This window comes from Pan troglodytes, chromosome 4, assembly GCF_028858775.2.
Source record: "Pan troglodytes isolate AG18354 chromosome 4, NHGRI_mPanTro3-v2.0_pri, whole genome shotgun sequence".
Classification (NCBI taxonomy): domain Eukaryota; kingdom Metazoa; phylum Chordata; class Mammalia; order Primates; family Hominidae; genus Pan; species Pan troglodytes.
The window spans coordinates 15,473,019-15,498,189 of record NC_072402.2 but is presented as its reverse complement, the minus strand read 5'-3'; the positions used below and the strand labels follow the sequence as shown (position 1 = coordinate 15,498,189).

Sequence of the window (25,171 nt, the reverse complement as noted above, 5' to 3'; positions counted from 1 at the left end):
CACTGCCAGCTCCAACACCTGGGTTTATATCCCTATCATTGTCCCTGTCTGTGTGCTCTCAGGCGATAGATGATTGACAATTTCTTTACCTCCTGCTTTTAGCCTAATTGGTATTTTAGTGAGCTCTCTTCACTACTCTCTTCACTACCTGATTGGTTGGGTGTGAGCTGAGTTACAAGCCCCATGTTTAAAGGTGGGTGCAGTCACCTTCCTCAGCTAGGCTTAGGAATTCTTAGTCAGCCTAGGAAATCCAGCTAGTCCTGTCTCTCAACAGAATCTCGGTCCATCGCCAGGCTGGAGTGTAGTGGCACAGTCTCAGCTCACTCCAACCTCTGCCTCCTGGGTTCAGGTTATTCTCCTGCCTCAGCCTCCCGAGTAGCTGGAATTACAGGTGCAAGCCACCACACCCGGCTAGTTTTATTTTTAGTAGAGCTGGGGTTTCACCACGTTGGCCAGGCTGGTCTCAAACTCCTGACCTCAAGTTATCCACCCGCCTCAGCTTCCCAAAGTGTTGGGATTACAGGCGTGAGCCACTGCACCTGGCCCAGAGTATAAAACTTTGAAAACAAATTTAAAATTCTAATCTTTTCCTGTCATTTTCCTAGTGTCTCGTAAGAAGCCATGGTTATTTGAAAGCATATGGTCTTTCCATATTGAGTAGGAGAAAATCTCTTTATCCTAAGATTCTCAGAGAGACTGGGTCCATATCTATAGGCACAAAATAAATAGATCTTTACCGTGCCAGTCCATATGCTTTGTGCTTTGGCAGCCTGAGCAGTAGATTGTCATTCAGCTGACGTGGCCCCATGCAGTTTTTACTAATCCAGAGGACAGCTAGAAGGACCAGGCCTGCCCAGACCAGGCTCACAGGAATCCTGATGGAAGCCTGGATGTGCCCTCCTTCTCGACGGCGACACTTTGTCTGCTGGGCAGCCCTGGGACCTTGCTGCTTGTCTTTGCTGCAACATGCAGGTTCCGGCGATTTCCGAGTGGAACCTTTCTCCCACAGTCAGGACTCAATATAGTCAGGATGCACTAGCACAGCTGTTTTTCAGAGCCACATCCTCAGCCTCCAGAGCAAAGGAGACTTTATTTCCAAACCAGTAACAGCCCCTTTTTCCCCCTTAGTAATCTCTGTGTTTTTACTGGCTACATAAGCATTCACTTTGAGGTGCCAACTTTTTTCTCTTTCTTTTCCCCAATATGGATGAAAATAATAAATGAAAAATTTTGCTCTCATTAACCAGCCACTGTGTCTTTAGTAGTTTACTGGCTCCCTTCCTGGCCTAAGAGCAACGCTTTTTGCCTTTGATGCAGCACCCTTCATCCCATAAGGCAACCTGTAAGATGGTCGTTTTAAAATCAAAATCTCGAGGTTCATTTTTTTTTTTTTTTTTTTTTTTTTTGAGGCAGTCTTACACTGTTTCCCAGGCTGGACTGCAGTGGCACGATCTTGGCTCACTGCGACATCCGTCTCCTGAGTTCAAGCAATTCTCCTGCCTCAGCCTCCCGAGTAGCTGGGACTACAGGTGCATAACACCATGCCTGGCTAGTTTTTTTTGTTTTTTTGTGTGTGTGTTTTTAGTAGAGACGCAGTTTTACCATGTTGGCCAGGCTGGGCTCGAACTCCTGATCCCAAGTAATCCATCCGCCTCAGCCTCCCAAAATATTGGGATTACAGGCGTGAGCCACCACCCTTGGCCCTTGAGGTTCATTCTTAACCATGCTCTTCCCTGCATGTCAAATGTATGTGCACTCTACTAAATTAATTGTGTTGGGTGATGTAAAATAGATCTCTAGTAGAAACAGCCCAAGAGACAGTACTCAGTTGCTTCTCTGGGACTTTGTCACTTGCTCTTGAACCATTCCATTGCTTATATATGAAACAATTCAGAAGAACATCCTTTGAAAAGCTGAGAGACTAAAAATCATGATATTAATTACTAAATAAGTCTTGTCATCCATTTCTTATCCTAGTCCAAACTCTACTAGCTGTTAAGGTGGATACAAGTAAATGTCATTGTAAATATGGCTGTTTTCCCACTGCTCTATAATGAGGAATAGCACGGCATTGCCTGTACGGAAAAGTAAAGGAAAGCAGCGGGAATCCTTGTATCATGGAAACAGTAGACACTTAGGTAACAGTCTTTAATCTTTAAAGATTATGGCCTCCTCGCAGTTTGACACACTGCCTTATGCATATTTACCAAAAGATGCTCAGAGATTAGAATTTGGCTGCATCAAAATAAGTTTTACGGCCGGGCGCGGTGGCTCATGCTTGTAATCCCAGCACTTTGGGAGGCCGAGGCAGGCGGATCACTTGAGGCCAGGAGTTCGAGACCAGCCTGGCCAACACGGTGAAACCCTGTCTCTACTAAAAATACAAAAAATTAGCCGGGCGTGGTGGCAGGTGCCTGTAATCCCAGCTATTTGGGAGGCTAAGGCAGGAGAATCACTTGAACCTGGGAGATGGAGGTTGTGGTGAGCTGAGATTCCGCCATTGTACTCTCCAGCCTGGGCAACAAGAGTGAAATTCCATCACCAAAAAAAAAAAAAAAAAAGTGTGCGTAGGGATTTTCTCTGACCAGTTTGCAGTACTGACGTAGTGATCTGTTACCTTTGGCTCATAGCTAATTAGACATGTCCTTGGTTGCCCAGCACCTGTGGTAATTGACCAGGGTTGTAGGACATTAAAGGCACCCCACAGAGCCCAAGGTGGAGAGAGTCAAATTAGGCACCGCCTAGCACCCTGGGTGGATTGAAACCCAAGAGAAACACCAGCACTCTCTATGTTTCTTCTGCAAGAACTGGACCCAGAACAACTTCCTCTCAAGTCCCTGTCAACCCAAGTCCTCTTGTAGGGACTCAGAAGTCCCTGTCAGAGAATGACACTATATGGTAAGGTCACAAAAATCTTATAAGAAGATCCCAAGATAGCTCCTCCAGGACATGTACTTCTAAACACACTTACCATTTTCTTTAATTTATTTTATACTGTCTTTTTTTCTTAATAAAACCAGAAAGGTAAAAAAATATATATATATATATGCAACTAGCAGGGTTTCTTCTGCCAACAGTGATGTCTTCAAATCTCAGCATGGTGGTTTCAGGCACAGGACAGATGGAAGAAAGACAGTTCTGGACTCGTTATTCATCCAAGCTAGACTCTTAACATATATACTCGTTAAATAGATCAAACAATATCCATTTTTGTTTTTTGCCAGAATAACAAAATAGAGGCCTTATTGGAAAGCGTGTTTCTGTCAACACCATTAATCTGGATGTGGAAGGGTCGGATACCTTATTAAAGTCCTCTTTGAAAGTTCGGTTGTAGGAAAAGGGCCTTTTTTTTTTTTTCTTGCACGCTTAGGTAAACAGGAATAAAAGAGCAGGAAGAAGTTGATAATGTGATAGCTTGGTAAGTAATTTCTCCCCCGAGGGAAACATTTTTAAGTAGAAAGTTGTGATACCAACCCTATGGCTCCAATCCTCCCTGAAAGATGCTCCCAGAAAGTTGGGAGTTCTCTGAGACCAAGACAATGAGCTTGTTATACACAAAGAAAAGAGGGGTGGGGAGAAACAGGAAAGGCAGAAATAACTCTCAAACTCAAAACAAACATGAAAAATCCTTCATGTCTGAGGAGTGTGTCGCCAAGCAAATACTGAATCTACAGCTCGTCTTGTACCACTGCAGAGCAGACAGTCACAGACAGTGAAAGGGGCCCGTCTTTAAATAGCCACCTGTGACCACCTTCCAGTTGCAATTACAGATCAAGAAAATAGAAGGTTCTCCCTGACCGCTGTTGTTTCTCCAGATCTCTGACTTGTAGCTAAAACACCCTAATAAAAATCTGAATAGCCACCATCAGTACTTAGCGAAGTGAGAGCAAGGCTGAAGCCTCAGAAGGCTGCAGTTTAGATAGAAACAGCATTCATGTCTTTCTTTAGGTGAAGGACCTCTTCTGAGTGACAGTTTGCTTCTTTTGAGCCAGTAGCCAAGAAATTTGGCAAAAGCACTAAAACACTGCATTTTGCTAGAAACACCTTAGGCCAAAAGTAAGGTCAGAGAAACTTGGCAAGTGAAACAATTGTGCTTTTAGAAAATAAGCATGCCTATTCACTTATTGTGCAGAGAAAGGTAGGTCTATAGGAGAGGTACATAAGACATCAGAACTGTCCCAAGACTTGCAACCTTGGGGATATATCTATTTTAAAGGCTTTATGTTACACCACACTTGGGGAGTACTAAGCATGAGGCAGAGTGAAACAAATCACTGCCACTCAGAGAATGAAGTTTTTCTCTCTGCAACCAAGTGTCTTATTTGCTCTACGGTGAATGGGAACTTGACTCCAGGTCAAATCTTGTGGATGATGCAGGAACACGGTTTTTCCCTTTTATCCCTCTCTCCTTGGAGGAAGAGAAAAATGTGGTGTCCACTAAAAAAAATATGATATCCTGGTTTCTACAGTAGTTCATGCTTATATTTACATACCTTATATGCAAAATGTGTGCCCACTGTGTATGAATGGTACTGTCTGGGCTCTGTCGTTTAAGGAAGTCGAGATTTCTTTATTGTAACCCTTAAGTTATCCTTACTGCTTCTTTTCCATCCTCCCTCACCCAGAGAATAACTCAGGAGCGAGCACACACTGAGGAGGTAAGTGGAAGGTTGTTAGGGCGAGGCAATAGGAGAGAAACGCATGTTAAGCTTGAGTCTTCTCCCTTCTTGCTCAGGTTCTGTATTCTGACCAGGGTCTGTTAGTCTGCCCTGGTTTCGGCATTGCCTAGTTCACTTTTTCTGCTACTTTCAGATAGGCTCTTTTTTTTTTTTTTTTTCGCTAATCCCCTGATAGTTGTTTGGGAGAAGGGCTCATTAGTTGGGGTCTGGTGCATTATAAAAAATGAGAGCCGGCCAGGCGTGGTGGCTCACACCTGTAATCCCAGCGCTTTGGGAGGCCGAGGCGGGCAGATTGCCTGAGGTCAAGAGTTCAAGATCAGCCTGACCAACATGGCGAAGTGCCATCTCTACTAGAAATGCAAAAATTAGCCAGGCGTGGTGGCATACGCCTGTAGTCCCAGCTACTCAGGAGGCTGATGCAGGAGACCCACTTGAATCCATGAGGCGGACGTTGCAGTGAGCCAAAATTGTGCCATTGCACTCTGGCCTGGGCAACAGAACGAGTCTCTTCTCAAAAAAAAAAAAAAAAAAAAAAAAAAAAAGAGAACCCTGGTGGCTCTGCAAAGGTCTCGTTTGTTAGGGAGCTGAGTGGCCCAGGAGATGGGCTGCTGCTCCTGAGTTGTAGGCAATTAGCAATGTCTGAATGTTCTAATTGCTTAATCACTCCTGGGCATCTAGCCACAACTTGAGACCCTCTTACCTTGAAGCTCTCAAAACAGACTTTGCTATCCAACAGCAGAACCACAGTGGGAACACAGCATGCCGAATGGAGGAGAGGGGTGGATAGAACAGATCTTCTCTCTAGGAATTTTCATGTGTTCTGCCTTATAATGTTCAGAACATTCTGTTCTCAGTGCCATTACTGAGAGAAGAAAGGGAAGAAAATCACCACCCATGGGTGATATGATTGCTCCTGCATGGCTCGTGAGCACGCAGTAAATGGAAGAGACACTTGAGTGTGTCGTTCATACTTGGGCTTGATAGAAGAAAAACCCCACTCCCTGTCTCTGCAGCCTTCATCTGTTCCAAGTCCAGCCCAAGAAACTTGGGTGAGTGTTTTCTCAGGACACTGTAAACTAAGGGCTTTGATACTCTGTGGTCTGGAATGATCAGTCCATTTCAGTTTTCCCAGGTCTTATGCAGATTGAGACACAGCTGGTCCCTAAGGAAGGCTATAGAAGAGAGTCTGTGTCCTATAGGCCAAACCCAGATCGGTGTGTCCCATAGGCCAAACCATGCTCTCCAAAACTGAGTAACCAGGACTATCCTAGGACTCCATAAGACATTGCCGAACTGGCTTGGATCCTCCAGGCCAGTCTCATTGGGGTATTCCTTGGTCAGAGCAGGTCTCTGTCCTTGACCGTCAGGTATGCCAGTGAGCTGAGCCTTTGATGTGGTTTGCTCATGCCTGAAGCACATCAGCAATCTCCAGGCCCGGCAGGTGCAGAAATGATTGGCAAGGCACTCAGCCAAGTAAGAAACCACACCCCCATCATCAGTCAGTATTATAGAGAGGACCCTAATTAGCTGTCTACCATCTCCACCTTACAGCAGGCTGAAATGGTGTTATAAATTTCCTCCCGGGAAATAGCCTCCTATATATCTCTTTCCTAGGAATTCATCTAATTTTAGTGAAAGCATTTATCTGTTTAGCTTTTTTTATCTTTTTGTGGTACAAATTGCTCAAGGTTTATTATCCCTTTGTAAAGAATGAATCCTTTTTATTTTTCTTAAGACTAACTCCCTAGAACTTTGGAATTGACACCTAATTCTGGAATTCTAGGATTTTGGTGAACTAAATAATCACATATTGACACATGCCACAATATAGACCACCCTTCAAGACTATGATAGGTGAAATAAGCCGGTCACAAATAGACAAATACTGTCTAATTTTATTCATATGTGGTACTTAGAGTAGTCAAATCCATAAAGACAAAGTAGAATGGGGGTTGCTGGGGGCTTGGTGAAAAGATAATTGGGAGTTAGTGTTTAATGGGGACACAGTTTCAGTTTTGCAAGGCAGAAAGGGTTCTGGAGATGAATGGTGTGGATGGTTGCCCAACAATGTGAATGGATTTGGTGCCTCTGAACTTCACACTTAAAAATGATAAATTTTGGCCTGATGCAGTGGCTCACACTTGTAATCCTAGCACTTTGGGAGGCTAAAGTGCATGGATCACCTGAGGTCAGGAGTTTGAGACCAGCCTGGCCAACATGGCAAAATCCCATCTCTACCAAAAATGCAAAAATTAGCCAGGCGTTGGGGCACATGCCTGTAATCCCAGCTACTTGGGAGGCTGAGGCAGGAGAGTCACTTGAACCTGGGAGGCGGAGGTTGCAGTGAGCCGAGGTCGCACCATTGCACTTTAGCCTGGGTGACAGAGCGAGACTTCATCTTAAAAAAAACAAAATAAATGTTATATTTTATGTTATGTCTATTTTATCATGATTTAAAAAATAAGTGTAAAATATCACATATTTTATGCATTAATTATTTTCACTTGGAGCTCTTAAGAGGCCTAAGTTTTTTCTTTTGTTTTTTAAATAAAACTTTGTCAGCTCTTCATTCCTCTACCCATTTTTTTGCTCAGTTCTACCTAATGATTGTAAAATCTGTCCTCTCAGTAGTGACAATTAGTATCCTCATACATATTAGTCATATATATCCCCACTCAAAACTTTCAGACATGTGTTGTAGGCTGAAGGAGAAAAGACCATGATTAAGGTGTTAGCCTGTCAAGTTATAAAAAACCAAATGGCATAGTATAGTAGAGCAGCTGTGATTTTTTTTGTCCGAGGCTCCACTCAGAAATATCCTGTTTTCCCGTTCATTTTCCCTTTCCATAGATGCCCTTGCAGTCGCCTTCCAGGATGCCCCTTGGCTGTCTTTAGGTGTCAGAACCTTCCACTTTCCTACTGACTGTGAAGGGCATGTAAATGCCTGGGCATCATTAGAAAGCCAGGGAGAGCTCATTTAACCTGATGTGTCAGTAGAATTTTGAAGCGGATAATTTGAAAATGTGTAATAATACTCGCTAAATCAGATCATTTGTCATTTCTAGAAACCACCTTATGAAGCAAATTCATAAGCATCCACTTTTGCTTGAAACAGGCAGCTAAGTAAACCATTAGAACAACTGTCACAAATCAAGAAAATGCACAACTCAATATACTTTGGATCCCAAATCTCATATGGTAAAATCCAGATTCTAAACATCAGAATTTGGTAGAGCTCTGAATCCAGAAAAGAATAATGTGTGTTTTTTTATTTTTCCATGTTCAACAGTCACCTTCCTCCTAGAAAAATGCAGCACAAACAACTTAATTTGGTTTTGTCCTAGGGCAAAATAGAAAATGGTGGACACTTCTACCCTGCTGGAATACTATAGCTTTCCTTCTTAAAAATCTTTAAACTATATATTGAATACAGAAAGAGGAAAAAATAAACTATTCTTAAAAAGTGCTATGGAAATTCCTTGCCCTGGCCAGACACTTCACTTGTTGAGGATAGAAGAGCATTGGATCTCTTCATGAGCAAACCCAGCATGTTCAGAGAGGCGTGGTAAGGATGAGAGCAAATGTTATCTTCCATCCTTTATAAGGCAAGAGCTCCCTTTTTAAAGGACTTCTTGTATATTTAAGAACTTCTTGTATATTCCTTTGCTTATTATCGGATGATTTCTGTGATGTTCACAGTGGGGTCTTGGATAAGTGTCTTGGACAAGGTCAGCCTGAACATTTATTGGGTTTGATCACAAAAATCAGACATTGGTAATTTTCTATGATTTGAGCTGCTGTTGGTGAGATGGTACTTGCCAGTCAGGGTCATGTTTCTACCTCTGATGGGGTACGTGCTTGCATCTTTACATCTCTTCCCACATCACAATAAATACTGTGTCCCACAGACACCCTCAAATGCACAAAGTATCTTATTTACAGTGCAAAATTAGAATATTGAAGATGAAAGGCTAAAAATGAGTGCCATTAGGACTTTCATTCTGTTTTCCAGTGTCTTGAAGTTTCTTCTAGGAAAGACAAAGTTGACGGCTTGAGCTTTGGTAGTCTTAATTTCAGCCTGAAGGTAACATGAGTTTGGAGACTGATCAAAATCTAGCCAGCCATGAAAACAAAATCAAACAAAAACCCTTTCTTATACTGAAGACGAAAGAAAGGAATCTCTGTGGGTTTTTTTTTTTTTTTTAACTGATAAGACTTTGAGTTGAGGCTAGAAGCATCTAGCCTCAGCTTGGCAGAATATATTATGATACCACTTCTTTGAAGAGATCAAGTAAGACATTGAGCCAAAACTCTGTCTGTGCGTGTGTGTCTGTATGTATTCAAGTTATGAAGTTTTAACTTATCGATGTTAGCATTTTTACTTGTCTTCACTACTCTTGATATTAAAGATTATAATGAAAGAACATAATCTTTCCGGAAATAAAAAATTAGTTTACATATTCTGAATTTGGCACTTAGGTTTAAATCCAAGGATTCAAGTCGGGATGTGAAGATTATGAGTGCTGTGGTCGCTATGGCTGCATACATACATCACTACCTCGTATGTCCCATGTTTTACTTTGAAGACTCTTCCCGCCATTAAGCTAACATGGCACAAGGCTCAGTTTGCTAAAAGTGAGGTAAGGGTCTATTGGATAACTGGGTCAAAATCACTTTCAGGATCTTTGCTGAGATTTTTACGAATAGTTTTTCACTTGGGTTGTTGTTCGAAGGGAGTGTAATGTCATTTAACATTAACAAATAATCAAGTCTTCAGGTCTTTGCCTTCACGTGGATAGCGAGTCGGTTCCTTGGCCAACATACGCACACCTTAGGGGCTGGGAGGGACTTGGCTGGGTTTTTGCCTGGGCACACCTGCAGTTTGTATACACTGGCAGAAAAATTCACACCACGGAGTGTTTTGTTATGCTCATTAAGTGATTTATAGAAAAAAATAAACCATTTCTAAACCCTCCTTTATCAGAAAGTGTGCAGAGTCATCTGCCAAACAAAATAATCCAGTTGGAATTAAGCAAAGCTCCCCTCAGGACTGGGTATTTGTGTTGCAGCTTGTCCCATCCTCTGCCTCCTCTCTGGCCCCCCCAAGCAGGCGTGGGGTCCCCCAGGGGCTGCCACTCACGTGTGCCCCAGCAGGGCTTTGCCGCTTCAGGCCCACACTGAGAAGGACATACATACCCCTTGAGTCCAAGAGACTTGTGGTTTTCTGGAGTTGGAGAGCACTGCTCCAGGCTGTGATTTTTTTTTCTTTTTCTTGTTTGTTTATTTATTTAATTATACTTTTTAAATATATATAATTTTATTATTATTATTATTTTTATTATACTTTAAGTTTTAGGGTACATGTGCACAATGTGCAGGTTTATTACATATGTATACATGTGCCATGTTGGTGTGCTGCACCCATTAACTCGTTTAGCATTTGGTAATTTTTTTATTATTATACTTTAAGTTCTAGGGTACATGTGCACAACGTGCAGGTTTGTGACATATGTATACATGTGCCATGTTGGTGTGCTGCACCCATTAACTCATCACTTACATTAGGTATTTCTCCTAATGCTATCCCTCCCCCCCTTCCCCCACCCCACGTCAGGCCCTGGTGTGTGATGTTTCCCACACTGTGTCCAAGTGTTCTCATTGTTCAATTCCCACCTATGAGTGATAACATGCAGTGTTTGGTTTTCTATCCTTATGATAGTTTGCTCAGAATGATGGTTTCCAGTCTTATCCATGTCCCTACAAAGGACATGAACTCATCATTTTTTATGGCTGCATAGTATTCCATGGTGTATATGTGCCACATTTTCTTAATCCAGTCTATCATTGATGGACATTTGGGTTGGTTGCAAGTCTTTGCTATTGTGAATAGTGCCGCAGTAAACATACGTGTCCATGTGTCTTTATAGCAGCATGATTTATAATCCTTTGGGTATGTACCCAGTAATGGGATGGCTGGGTCAAATGGTATTTCTAGTTCTAGATCCCTGAGGAATCGCCACACTGACTTCCACAATGGTTGAACTAGTTTACAGTCCCACCAACAGTGTAAAAGTGTTTCTGTTTCTCCACATCTTCTCCAGCACCTGTTGTTTCCTGACTTTTTAATGATCGCCATTCTAACTGGTGTGAGATGGTATCTCATTGTGGTTTTGATTTGCATTTCTCTGATGGCCAGTGATGATGAGCATTTTTTCATGTGTCTCTTGGCTGCATAAATGTCTTCTTTTGAGAAGTGTTTGTTCATATCCTTCGTCCACTTTTTGATGGGGTTGTTTGATTTTTTTCTTGTAAATTTGTTTAAGTTCTTTGTAGATTCTGGATATTAGCCCTTTGTCAGATGGGTAGATTATAAAAATTTTCTCCCATTCTATAGGTTGCCTGTTCACTCTGATGGTAGTTTCTTTTGCTGTGCAGAAGCTCTTTAGTTGAATTAGATCCCATTTGTCTATTTTGGCTTTTGTTGCCATTGCTTTTGTTTTGTTTTTTAGTCATGAAGTCCTTGCCCATGCCTGTGTCCTGAATGGTATTGCCTAGGTTTTCTTCCAGAGTTTTTATGGTTTTAGGTCTAAGATTTAAGTCTTTAATCCATCTTGAATTAATTTTTGTATAAGGTGTAAGGAAGGGATCCAGTTTCAGCTTTCTACATATGGCTAGCCAGTTTTCCCAGCACCATTTATTAAATAGGGAATCCTTTTCCCATTTCTTGTTTTTGTCAGGTTTGTCAAAGATCAGATGGTTGTAGATGTGTGGTATTATTTCTGAGGGCTCTGTTCTGTTCCATTGGTCTATATCTCTGTTTTGGTACCAGTATCATGCTGTTTTGGTTACTGTAGCCTTGTAGTATAGTTTGAAGTCAGGTAGCATGATGCCTCCACCTTTGTTCTTTTGGCTTAGGATTGTCTTGGCAATGTGGGCTCTTTTTTGGTTCCATATGAACTTTAAAGTAGTTTTTTCCAATTCTGTGAAGAAAGTCATTGGTAGCTTGATGGGGATGGCATTGAATCTATGAATTACCTTGGGCAGTATGGCCATTTTCACAATATTGATTCTTCCTATCCATGAGCATGGAATGTTCTTCCATTTGTTTGTGTCCTCTTTTATTTCATTGAGCAGTGGTTTGTAGTCCTCCTTGAAGAGGTCCTTCACATCCCTTGTAAGTTGGATTCCTAGGTATTTTATTCTCTTTGAAGCAATTGTGAATGGGAGTTCACTCATGATTTGACTCTCTGTTTGTCTGTTATTGGTGTATAAGAATGCTTGTGATTTTTGTACATTGATTTTGTATCCTGAGACTTTGCTGAAGTTGCTTATCAGCTTAAGCAGATTTGGGGCTGAGATGATGGGGTTTTCTAAATATACAATCATGTCATCTGCAAACAGGGACAATTTGACTTCCTCTTTTCCTAATTGAATACCCTTTATTTCTTTCTCCTGCCTGATTGCTCTGGCCAGAACTTCCAACACTATGTTGAATAGGAGTGGTGAGAGAGGGCATCCCTGTCTTGTGCCAGTTTTCAAAGGGAGTGCTTCCAGTTTTTGCCCATTCAGTATGATATTGGCTGTGGGTTTGTCATAAATAGCTCTTATTATTTTGAGATACGTCCCATCAATACCTAGTTTATTGAGAGTTTTTAGCATGAAGGGCTGTTGAATTTTGTCAAAGGCCTTTTCTGCAGCTATGGAGATAATCATGTGGTTTTTGTCTTTGGTTCTGTTTATGTGATGGATTACGTTTATTGATTTGCATATGTTGAACCAGCCTTGCATCCCAGGGATGAAGCCAACTTGATCGTGGTGAATAAGCTTTTTGATGTGCTGCTGGATTCGATTTGCCAGTATTTTATTGAGGATTTTTGCATTGATGTTCATCAGGGATATTGGTCTAAAATTCTCTTTTTTTGTTGTGTCTCTGCCAGGCTTTGGTATCAGGATGATGCTGGCCTCATAAAATGAGTTAGGGAGGATTCCATCTTTTTCTATTGATTGGAATAGTTTCAGAAGGAATGGTACCAGTTCCTCTTTGTACTTCTGGGCTGTGATTTTGTCAGAAGACAAAGAGCATGACTAGTTAAGCAGAAAGACAAACAGGAAAAGTGATTAGTAGCCAGCAGGAGCATCTGCCAGAATCTCACCAGCCAGAAACGCGTAGTAACCCAGCATCAGAGTTTCTGGGTGGGAAACAGGACCCTCAGTCTCTTAGGGAAGAGTGTAGGATTCATGCGGCTTTTCACCACTGAACGCACTGAGATGTCTGGAAAGATGAAGGGCCTGATTACAAAAATGGTTTCAAGTCAGTAGTGCTGAACTCGGGAAGCATTTCAACCTGTCTGTGGGCACGGACTGCAGGTTTTTCAAAGGGCTCCTTTTACAATGGAACAGACTCTTCCAAGAGGCAGGTTATTCCTGTGACTAACCAGAGGGACAGCAGTCATCTCACTGAGCAACACTCATCTCTTTCAGTCTCAACAGAATTAAAAATATATGTGGTTTCCAGTTAAGTCTGGTCATAAAATATACATATGTGAAGCACTTTAAAATTTAACGAGCTCTGCACTAATCCAGAATTATTTTTTAAAAAACTTGTAAAGATTACATCACCATAAAAATGTAAATGAGTTGTACTAGTATCAGAAGTAATGGTTAATCTTGCTTGATTAAAGTAATGTTACTGAAGTAAATAACCTTTTCTTTCCTACTTTGGCTGTTTTACTTGAGAACCGTGCTTTTGTCTTAATGATGGTACTAAAACAAGCAGTTATGTAGCCCTGACAGTGTTCCAGGTGACTGCTCAGAGTGCTTTATAAGTCTATTAATTCACGAATCTTCTAAATAATCCTATGAAGCAGCCACTGTTATTATCTTCTTTCTCCAGATGAGGAAACTAAGGCACATGTCCAAGATGACACAATAGATATTTATTTATTTATTTTGAGACACGGTCTCACTCTGTCACCCAGGCTGGAGTGTAGTGGCGTGATCTCTGCTCACTGCAACCTCAGCCTCCTGGGTTCAAGTGATTCTCCTGCCTCAGCCTCCTGAGTAGCTGGGATTACAGGTGTGTACCACCACACCTGGCTAATTTTTACGTATTTTTTAGAGACAGAGTTTCACCATGTTGGCCAGGCTGGTCTTGAACTCCTGGCTTCATGTGATCTGCCCATCTCAGCCTCCCAAAGTGCTAGGATTACAGGCATGAGCCACTGCGCCCGGCCAGATCTTTATATTTTTAAAATAATCTTAAGAAATTCCCTAGTAAATCCCCAGTATTTATGGGTTTTTCCTCTAACGTTACAGTGTCCTTTCTCCTGTAGTCTTTGGGGCATGCTTACCTTGAATGTAATTAGCAATAGTAATCATAACAGGCATTGCCTTCTGTGGAGGCCTCATCACTCCAGACCATTCAGAGACTGAGCATTTACCAATGCTTTCCCCTGTGATGCAGGTCCTGTCATTGTCTCCATTTTACAGATGGGGAAACTGAGGTCAAAGATGTGAGATCACTTGTCTAGGGTCAGACAGCAGAGCTCTTGTCTGTGCCCAGACAGTCTAAGGGTAGAGCTCTTGTTCTTTACCACTTCATTAGTCCTCCTTTCCTTGTACCTTTCAATTTTATATAAAATAACTGAAGTCTGCCCCTGTACTTTAAAGATGCCAGTGGATTTTGTGGAAGGTGAGCCGTGCTCTGCATTTAGGTCAGGTTTGTATGTGGGTGAATGCAGGTCAGCACGAGCCCCACGTAAGCCCCGTGCAATTCTGTTTGGTTTCCTGATTCTTTCGTGCTGCCAACTCTGAGGCAGTTGCATTACTGAAAAGGGTCTTAATATGAGAGAGAAGGTAGATTGCTGTTGGAGGACTGCAGGGCCCCAACAGTTCCTTTGCACGTAGGTAGGTAAGCTTCTTGAGTAAAGAAATGGTCCATAAGGGGATGTAACTATGCATGAGGTACTTTTCTGCTTTGCATTATACTATAAGCAAGGCAGGGCCTACAGGTCAGTTTGGCTCACTTCCCTCAGGCCCAGCATCGGCCAGTCCACAGAGTGACATCTTGGCTATTTTGAAAGGTCTCTGGCAGATATCACTACTTGTCTTTGAGGTGGTGCAGCAGCCTTTTTCACCCTGAATACTTAAGGTAGTCCTCATCCTTTTCTCTTGTAGCTTTGGGAGCCCACCCTGGACCATATACCCAGACTGGGGGAGGAGCAGGGGAGAATCTTGTTTTGGCCTCCTGTGCTCTAAATGCCATAAAGATTGATATGTCTGAGAGCCTAACAAGCTCTGCAGGGTAGGAGACTAAACCTTTTACTAGTCTATTACCCATTCCCATGAATAGCAAACACCCTTGTGTGTGAATGAATGAAACCTCCTCAAGACCTGAGCTTTAGCAAGCAGGCGTGTTGGAATATCAAGACAGTCAGCTCATTTTTAATGAGCATACCAAGCTAGTTCTTTTAGTCTTAATTCCTCTGATAGAACTTCCAAAATATATGGCAATGCTATAACTTAAGAATGGAATGAATATTTACCTGCCTCTGAACATCTGAAGACATAATCCATTGCAAGCCTTAATGTGAGTAGAAGGGAAGCCATCATGCCTAGAGCGGTTCTGTTTGTTGCCAACTGATCCATCTGAGACAATAGGAATAATAGTGCAGGTTGTGGGGCCAAGCTTGGGGCCCATCAAAGCAGCACTGTGATTTCATCAAGAAATTGAAAACATTCAGCACCAGAAATTGTTAGGCATTCAGTTGTGACTAGCTACTTTTTAGTTGTCCACGGGAAGGTCAGCTAGTAATAATTTTTGCAAACAAATTTCTCCTTTTCAGAAAGCTTAGGTGTTGGTATGTTTTTCAGTATCTCGATAGCCGTATTCTTTCCAGATGTTTCATTGCTCTCACAGTGGAACAGATATTTTCTCCCCATTGTGAATCTTGTTTCTGCTTTCCTTGCTTCAAATGTTACAAAGATCGTTATTTGTAACAGCCCAACAAACTCTACAGGCAAATAAATGGTAACTTGAAAACTAGAAAATAAAAGCATGAATAGTAATTAAAATTTAATTTATCCGTTCTTGGAAACTTACTTCCTCCAACTCCTTCTTCAGCACTTCTAAATAAATCTATTAGAATTTGTTTTAAATTCTCATACTGTGTTTTCTAGGTGACTTGAATGGTTCTGTAACTCTGTTACTTACTGAATGTAATCTGTTTATTTTGACTTCCCCTCTACCCTTAGGACCATGAACTAGCAATTTAATAATTGACTTTGGTTATTGAGTTTTTTGAAAAGGATGCTGCTTGTTTATAATCCAGAAATGTTTTTTAACCCTCACTGCAGCTATTTTGGGAGCTTATAAAAAATCGCAGTGGTGGAAAGCATATTTATTTGCACATGGAGAACTGTCAGAATTCCCAGAGACAATAAAATTTTTGTCTGTGGCAGCAACTTTTTAATAGCTTTTAAGTATTTTTGTTATGTTTTTAGTTTTTAAATTATGTCCTACTTTGTAAAGATAACTGCTTAAGGACTGATTTCTTAGTATGACTTTTCAGACCAGAAAAAAAAAAAATATATATATATATATATAAACCATCTGTATTTGGAGGTTATCGATTAAAAATTGCTTTTCTTAGAAGGGGGCTGCCAGGAAATTTCACTGTAATTTTGAGTAGAGCTGTGTGCACTGCTGGTATTATGAGCTGTTGAGAAATACCATCAAGAATTGAATATTTTGCTGGGCCAGAACATTTTCCCAAAAAATTTTAGGGTAAAAGCAAAGTATGTCTTGTAATTTATTAATCTTTGTTCCTGAAAGTTCATTCATCTTCCTTATCTTTCTTAATAATTTAATTTGGTGATGAAAAAGATTCATATATGGGAAATACTCCATGGTTTGGTAACTGCTTTTCCTTAATTAGCATGGTGAATATGTAGGTTGAGGAAAACACTGTTTTCAATTCTGTGCCTTAGTTGAGCAAGTGTTTCAAAATTTGCTGCAGGATAATAAGTTTTGAGTGAAAATTGGACCCTGTGATCAAGTAAATCTGAACAGTGCTAAGCTGACTACATTGAAGATGGTTTCCTGTCCCACAGGATTTCTCTGGTGTGGATGGTGTGCAGGGCCCCCCTTGAGCATTTGACCATGGATCCCTTTGGCACCATGGCAATCACAGCTATAAATACTGTAAAGGCCCCCCGTCGTCCCCCAGGGGGATCATGGAACTGTGGATGATATCAGTTTCAGCAAATGTCATTCTTGTGCCTTGAGTCACCAGTGAACTCAACTACAGCAAGGTGCGGAGATATGAGAAACACAGAAAAGTTGCTTTGTATTAGGCATTTAATGACTTAGCTAAGAGAGGCAAAATAATAATAAAAATGCCAAATAGGGGCATCTTTAGGCAGTTTTTCACCTAAGTAGCTCCTCATACAAACATTCATGATGGGATATATATTGAAACTTTAGAATTCCTCCAATAGGAATGCAGAGGGTTGGCTGGCTGTCCGATTCCGGTTCTGTGAAGTTTTCACACCCTTCATTTTAGGGCTCCCTGTCACTCTCCAAGGTCTCCTGAGTTGGACACCACAGTCCCACTCAGTAGAAAGCTGCATTTGTGGCCCAGCCAGGAGCTGTTCAGCAGGAACTATCCTTGTACTCATTCTGATCAACTCCAGAGGAAGTACCTGGTGCTGAAATTCAAAAAATTCTTTTTTTGCCCTTAAAAAAAATGAATGATTTAACTTTCTATGAAGGCATAGTGAGGAAGGGATTCCACATGGGGCACCTTGTAGAGTGACCAACTGACCCAGTTTGTCCGGGACCGAGGGTTTCCTGGGCTGTGACCCTCAGTCCTGAAGCCAGGCAAGTCCCAGGCAAAGCAGGACTGTTGGTGCCTTCTGGATGCCAAAAACCAGACTAGATGTTGGGGGTAAAGTGGTGAATCAGATTTAGTGTTTCACCAGTAGGGCCAGTGACATTCCTTTCTGGGCAGTGCTTGGGAAAATGGTCAGTGGAGAGGCAGTTTGGGAAAATGGACCTACAAAATAGGGCTGCAGCCTGGAGCTCTCAAGCAGCTCTGTGCTATCTTAGTCGGACTTGCTGTTATTCTCTTTCAGTTATGACCAAATTATTTTTCTAACTTTCTAAGTTAGCAGTGTTGTTTTTTATTCCTAAGTCTGCACACACTCACACACACACAGACACACACAGACACACACACACACACACACACACACTCCCCCTACCTCACAATATTTAAATATCCAAGCCATCAGGGAATAACTTTCCAGCCACTTCCTTCCCCCACTGCAGCCTAGGACTGTGTTTGGTTTGGACTCTTGCCGGCACTGGACACGTTTTCATTACCTCCTGCTCATGCTGTCGCCACCTTCGGTTATTCCGGCCTGTGTGGGTGCGTGTACTGGGCAGGAGGTAAGTTCAACACGGGGCAAGCCGCAGCAGTGTCTTCTCGATCTGATATGGCTGCCCAGTGAACCCAGGAATAAAAGAGGATGATTTTGAAAGGCAGCCTCAAATACACAGAAGGACGTCTATGTAACAATTTTGCTTACTACCTTCACATAAAAATTCTTGCTTCGTAGTCGTCCATAGGTGTGTGTTCAGTCTGTTGTGCTGATTTTAGTATATCCTCTAGTGAGGTGCTTTCCAAGGTAAAACAATGGACTTTCTTCATATTAATTCATGCCTCCATCTCTCGTACAGACAAAAGATAAGTGACTCTTCCTCTTGCCCAATCCAGAAATTGCAAAACCAGAATCAGAAATAGAATATTGATAATTCCCTGGGTTTATATGAAATGGTTAATTTGCTAATATTGAGAATGGTCATTTTAGAGGCTAGGTGGATGTTTTGCTTGCTGAAATTATTATTCAGTTATGAGATTATAAACTGATGAAAACACAGAAGGTATTCATGTTTTATATCTTCTATTTATCCTGAGGATGGGGAGGACAGATTATATTGGTCTCAGGTACCTGTCTAAATAAAACGCAGGAAATCTGCAACAAACCTTTTTTTTTTTTTTTTTTTTTTTTTTTTTTTTTTTTTTTTTTGAGACGGAGTCTCGCTCTGTCACCCAGGCTGGAGTGCAGTGGCGCGATCTCGGCTCACTGCAAGCTCCGCCTCCCGAGCTCACGCCATTCTCCTGCCTCAGCCTCCCGAGCAGCTGGGACTACAGGCGCCCGCCACCACACCCGGCTAATTTTTTGTATTTTTAGTAGAGACGGGGTTTCACCGTGTTAGCCAGGATGGTCTCGATCTCCTGACCTCGTGATCCGCCCGCCTCGGCCTCCCAAAGTGCTGGGATTACAGGCGTGAGCCACCGCGCCCGGCTGCAACAAATCTTTTTATGTAATGATTTTGTGAGGAGGTTTTCTCAAAGACTGATTCTTAAGACACTCAAGATGTGTTGTGGTTGGGCAGCACTAGCCTGGCAGAAGTGAATTCTAGATCATATGTCAGGCATTTCTGTTGGTTTGCTGCACGAGAACAGGCAACTCGCCCAAATGCATTCTTCCTAAGCATTTGGTAGTTTATTTATAAAGTAAAGATTTGACACTTTTTTCTTTCATATCTCAGAACCTGTATTATTTGTAGAACTTTGACATTTTTCAGTAGAAGCTGAATCTTAATTGTGTAGCACATTCAGCTTTTGATTGTTTGATGAATTATTCTAGAAATTTGACCATCAAGCTTGAAGAAGGAGAACAGAGGGACTTTGGGCATCTGTATAGCAAAATAAGTATTTCTGGGTAAGCCTTTCTGGATTCTCTTGTACTCTTCATTACAATGGACAATAAGAGTCATAGATTAACAAAAACTGCAGTAGAGGTCCATGCTTTGAAATTGCTTCTTTTTTTTTTTTTTTTTTTTTTTTTGAGACGGAGTCTCTCTCTGTCGCCCAGGCTGGAGTGCAAAGGTGCAGTCTTGGGCTTACTGCAAGCTCTACCTCCTGGGTTCAAGCGATTCTCCTGCCTCAGCCTCCCAAGTAGCTGGGATTACAGGTGCCCACCACCATGCCTGGCTAATTTTTGTATTTTTAATAGAGACGGGTTTCACCATGTTGGCCAGGCTGTTCTCGATCTGCTGAGCTCGTGATCTGCCTGCCTTAGCCTCCCAAAGTGCTGGGATTACAGGCGTGAGCCACTGCAGCCAGCGAGAAATTGCTTCTTCTGAATGTTACCATGTAAGAAATTCTCTTGAGTAATTCAGACCTTAAAGATATGTACCTATGACTTGGGCAAAGTTGTTTTCTAGCTTGTTCTTCTCCCTCTGATTTGGATATAGTGCAAGGGGATGAGCTTTATTTTAATAAGCTGATATTTTCCAATTGTATGTCTAGAGTCCAGGCCATTAAATATATTTTCACAAGTAAATTTTCCATGTGGTGAGATTCTTATTAGAAGACATATTGCTGATGGTTTCATTCCATGGTATAGGCGTAAAGAACTGCATTATGGTATTTAAAAAAGAAGAAGAAAGAAAAGAAAAGAAGAAGAAACTTTTTGTTGTTGTTTGTTTGTTTTTTTGTTTGTTTGTTTTTGAGACGGAGTCTCTGTTGCCCAGGTGGGAGTGCAGTGGTGCAATCTCAGCTCACTGCAACCTCCACCTCTTGAGTTCAAGTAATTCTCCTGCCTCAGCCTCCTGAGTAGCTGGGATTACAGGCGCCAGGCACCCGCCACCATGCCTGGCTAATTTTTATAGTTGTTTTTGTTGTTTGTTTGTTTTTGTTTTTAAGTAGAGACGTGGTTTCACCATGTTGGCCAGGCTGGTCTCAAACTCCTGACTTTAAGTGATATGCCCGCCTCGGCCTCCCAAAGTGCTGGGATTACAGGCATGAGCCACCACTCCCAGCCAGAAGCTTGTTTATAATGTTAGGAAATACCCTTGCCTGGCATCCAAGCTGACCTGTCACACACTCCTCATCATGTGGTGAGATTACCATGGTTTCTTTTTCTGAATGGCATAAAGCAGATGGTAGTGCTTAACATAAGAGTGTTGTAGCCACAGCCTAGAAACAAAGCAACATGTTTTAGTTTGTCTGTAATTGATGTGATTTATCTTATGCCGGAACAGGTGCCCACGTGGTAGGATCTGAGATATGCAAATACTCTTCTTTATCCAAACAGATATGGCTCCTACACCTACCTGGGAATGTTGCAAACTGTTGGCAATCAAGTTACCATTTCAGATTATGGCATTGTCCCTGAAGGCCTCTGAAATAAAAGATAATCTGAGAGAAAGAGAACATTGATACAATGTATCAGATCACTGAGTTATCAGCACTCAGTGAGTAGGATCTCCCAAAAAAAATAGGTCTTAGGACAACAGTTTTGATATAAGGAGAAATACAACAAAGGTCCGAAAACCTTAGTGATGCCCAGAGAGGATCCTTTAAGTTGGAAGCCCTAGGAAGCCAAAGGAGATGATGAGACACCCAGTTATCTGCTACCTGATGAGATACCTGGTTAACAAAGGAAATGGGATGTGCCCACAGCAGGGGCTTTGGGGATCCCTTATTGACAGCCACAGCCTTCTTCTCAACTATGCCTGGACTGACCCTGCGTAACACTCAGGTGAATAATGCCACAGCGGCGTGTCTCGTATGTGTGCATTTATCTTTAAAAGGCCTAGACTAGCAGCTGAGAATATGGACTCTAGGGCTGGCTGGACTGCTATTTGCATCCAGCCCCAGTTCATCAGCTTACCTTGGCTGTGCACCTGAGACAGATCACTTAAAATGTTTGTTTTACCTTCCTCAGCTGTAAGAAATACCTGGCTCAGAGGATTGTTGAGAAAATTAAAAGAGCTAAGATGTATATGCAGTACTTAGAGCAGTGGCCCATGGTAAAAGTCTTAGGTGTTACTGTTAACAGGAGTATGTCAGAGTCACGCGTAAAGAAGAAGCCATGGACTGGAGTGTGCGAACTGCCAGAGCGCACAGTGGTGACCGCTCAGCTGCTTAGCCCAGGTCGGTGAGGTTCCTTGGAGACAGTGGTTCTGCTGTATTCTAGGCCCTCTGAGTTCTTCACTGACTTTCAGCCTGTAGCTGGCAGGTGAGGGAAGAGGTTTGGTCAGGAGTTTTTGGAGACCAGACTTCCAACATTCTCACACTCTCAAAACTCCCACATTCCATTGGCCAGAAATGGTCACATGGCCCCACCTAACTGCAGAGGGACGTGGGAAACGCAGGTTAGCTAGGGGCCCAGGAAGCAGAAAAGAACATGGATGTTAGTCAGAACATATGGAGAGCAAATCGATGGTTTTGACTTTGGTTTATGGTTTCACTCTAAAGCAGAAACATTTTTCATTTTAATTTTAAGAATTAATATGAAAATCTGCTCTCTTACTTGGCATGCAACAGTCAAATTCCAGTGTTCATGCCGAAATTCAGCTGTGTTATTGTTTCTGAATAAAATAATGAAAGCTAACATGTAGGGAGCATTTGCTGTGTACTAAAATACCAAGGACTTGACATACTTATTTGATCTTATTTAATAAGATGGAATTAATTTATTAATTCCCACCACAGCCTTTATGAAGTAGGTACCAGAATTATCCCCATTTGACAGATGAAGAAATGGAATTACCAAAAAGGCATGAATCCAAATGACAAATATGAGTTGATGAAGAAGCACAAACAGGATGAACAAAGCTGCTAGTTGGTCTTTTTCGCTGTCCCTTTAATCTGTAATCTGACAAGATTTGGTAGAGAGATAACTTAGTCACCAACTCTGTTTTCTTTTTTGGGAGACCAAATCCAGATATACAGCTTGAGACTTAATCCCATATGAGGTGTTCATTCTACCTAATACAGCACCCGTTAATTTGTCATGAGCTGGGTGGTTTGTCAAGAAAACCTAATACACATGTGCATGGAAAAACACACATCAATGTGTACTTTATCCTTTGGTTTACTGTAACTTATTTGCTTAGAGAAACATGCTATGGTTATTAGGTTAACCATGCATACATTGCATTAGTCTGGAAAAGAGGTTTTAATGTCTTAACCACTGATATCTGTTTAGTTCGTCCTGGAAAAATTAGTTAGGACCCTTACTTGATCTGCAATTAGTATTTTAATCATAGATTGTATTTAGTTAGTTTTTAATACTAACTGCAGATTCAAGTGAGGGTTCTAACCCTAACCTCTAGATTTTAATTATGGAGGTTACATAACGTGATGTCACTGGTACTTGTGTTTTAATTTTTTGAGTATAGCACTGTAGAAAGAAAAGATGAAGGCACAATTCTGTGAGCCCCTGTACACGGACAATGTTAAGATTAGGCACTTATTTTCTTAAGAGATTCTGCACGATCAGTTCAGATGAGTCAGCTCATTGCCATCTTTATCAATTCGATAGATTTCAGGTTCCTCTAAGGCACTAAGATATGTTTATTAAAAGGCTTGAGGCTGGGCATGGTGGCTCACATCTTAAATCCCAGCACTTTGAGAGGCTGATGCAGGAGGATCAATTGAGCCCAGGAGTTTGAGACCAACCTGGGCAACATAGTGAGATCCTGTCTCTACAAAAAAATACAAAAATTAATCAGGCATGGTGGTGCACACCTGTAGTCTCAGCTACTCGGGAGGCTGAGATGGGAGGATTGCTTGAGCCCAAGAGGTCAAGGCTGCAGTGAGCCAAGATTGTGCCACTGCACTCCAGCCTGGGCAACAGAGGGAGATCCTGTCTCAAAAAAATAAAAAAGAAAGAAAATCACCAAGAAGTAGATATTTAAACAGATGTCAGATAGAAGCAGTAGATGTATAGTAGTAGAAAGAGTTTTGATAGGCCATGGAATAGCTGAGTAGTTAGAATTTCTGTGTACCAGCGTACCTTAAAGACTTTTGGCCAAGCCACAAGGCAGTTGGGTATTTGCCCAGTTGTTTTTGTGAGTCCTCATGTGTCTTTTAAAAATCTTGGTAATGGTAGCTGAATGAGGAAAGCACCTATTCCTCAATATTTGTTCTAAGCCAAATGAGGAAAGTACCTATTTTTCAATATTTGTTTTTTCTTTCCACACTGTTTTGTTTCAGTTTTATAAAAACATAGGGAACAATTAGACCATCCGTCTGTCTGTTGCTAACAGGTGATAATCTCTTGCCTTTTACCTCTAGATCTCAAAGCATTTTCCACTGTGCAAAGTTAGAATATTCTTTATCACATTTGTTCTTCAAAGTTATTTTCACTGAGTTGAGAAAGTGATATTGCTCACCTTTTGGGGCGTGTAACCAGAGCTGTTGGAGGTGGGAGGCCACTGATATGCCCCCTGACAGGCCAAGCAGAAGTCAGGGGCAAGGCAGAAAATAGAAGTATCAGGGCTGATTCCTTGGGCTGTTACAGTGGTAATTTAATAGGGACTTTGGGCTTGGGACCTCAACACCACCTTGGGAACCAGGAGTGTTGGCAGTCGCTCCTGTCAGCTGATGAAATGATCTCACAAACTGCAGAACTGTTCATTGTATTTATTACTGGTACTGTTTGGAAATTACTTCTTATTTTGTATTATGATTAACATACAGCTATTCGCATTCTATGAACCAATATTGAGGGTACCCTTTGATTCTATGGGACATTGAGCTGTTGTGTTTTAGAATTCGTGACCATGAACATTCCTTCCTAATTTAAATGCAACTTAATTTTAACATTAAAAAAGAAACCGCTTTTTTATATCTCTATTATTGGAAAAAATCACCCAGCCATTGTTGCCCTTTACACTTCTAGTCCAGTTTTGGTTTTTATTTTCAAACGAGAATACATCGTATGCAGCAGACATGTCATTTCTAGGCTAGATCTGCTTGATTAACTTGACTAATTTTTTTTTCAAAAAAATCTGAAAAATAAATCACTTTTAATTTTTTCCTATTTACATTTCATCAGAGACTATTTTTTTTCCTTCTTTCAAGGAAGGATGGCCCTGCTGGGAACAGATTGTTTCAGCCTCTATGGCTGTGGAGATAAAATGTCATGGAGATGGGTTTTTGTCTGCAGTCACAGCTATCTGAGGGCTCTGCAGACTCTTGGTTGGGGTAAGGTATTCTTACATACCACAGTGGGTTTCTGTCTGCTGCCTGTTTATCTGGGCAGCAGAACCACAGGGAGAAAGAAAGATTTGTTTGTTTGTTTGTTTTTTGAGATGGAGTCTCTCTTTGTCACCCAGGCTGGAGTGCAGTGGCGTGATCTCTACTCACTGCAACCTCCGCCTCCTAGGTTCAAGCCTCAATCCTCCTGCCTCAGCCTTCCAAGCAGCTGAGATTACAGGCATGTGCCGCTACGCCTGGCTAATTTTTATATTTTTAGCGGAGACAGGATTTCACCATGTTGGCCAGGCTGGTCTCGAACTCCTGACCTCAGGTGATCCACCCGCCTTGGCCTCCCAAAATGCTGGGATTACAGGCATCAGCAACCGCGCCCTGCCAAAGAAAGATTTAAATGTGGAAATGACTTCTCAT

At 41.7% G+C, this 25,171-nt stretch overlaps 1 protein-coding gene across 2 annotated transcripts in view; it reads left to right on the top strand.

The window, feature by feature from the left end:
- ANKH (ANKH inorganic pyrophosphate transport regulator) overlaps window positions 1-25,171 on the top strand; it is a 161,532-nt gene that overhangs the window by 23,494 nt on the left and 112,867 nt on the right. The window contains exon 1 of one of the 2 annotated variants that reach the window (XM_063811095.1): window positions 9,159-9,319. The exons of the other annotated variant lie outside the window; for it this stretch is intronic. The gene's annotated coding sequence lies outside the window, so the exon portion shown is untranslated. Of the gene's footprint in view, window positions 1-9,158; window positions 9,320-25,171 lie in introns of those variants that run through there. 2 annotated transcript variants of the gene reach the window in all.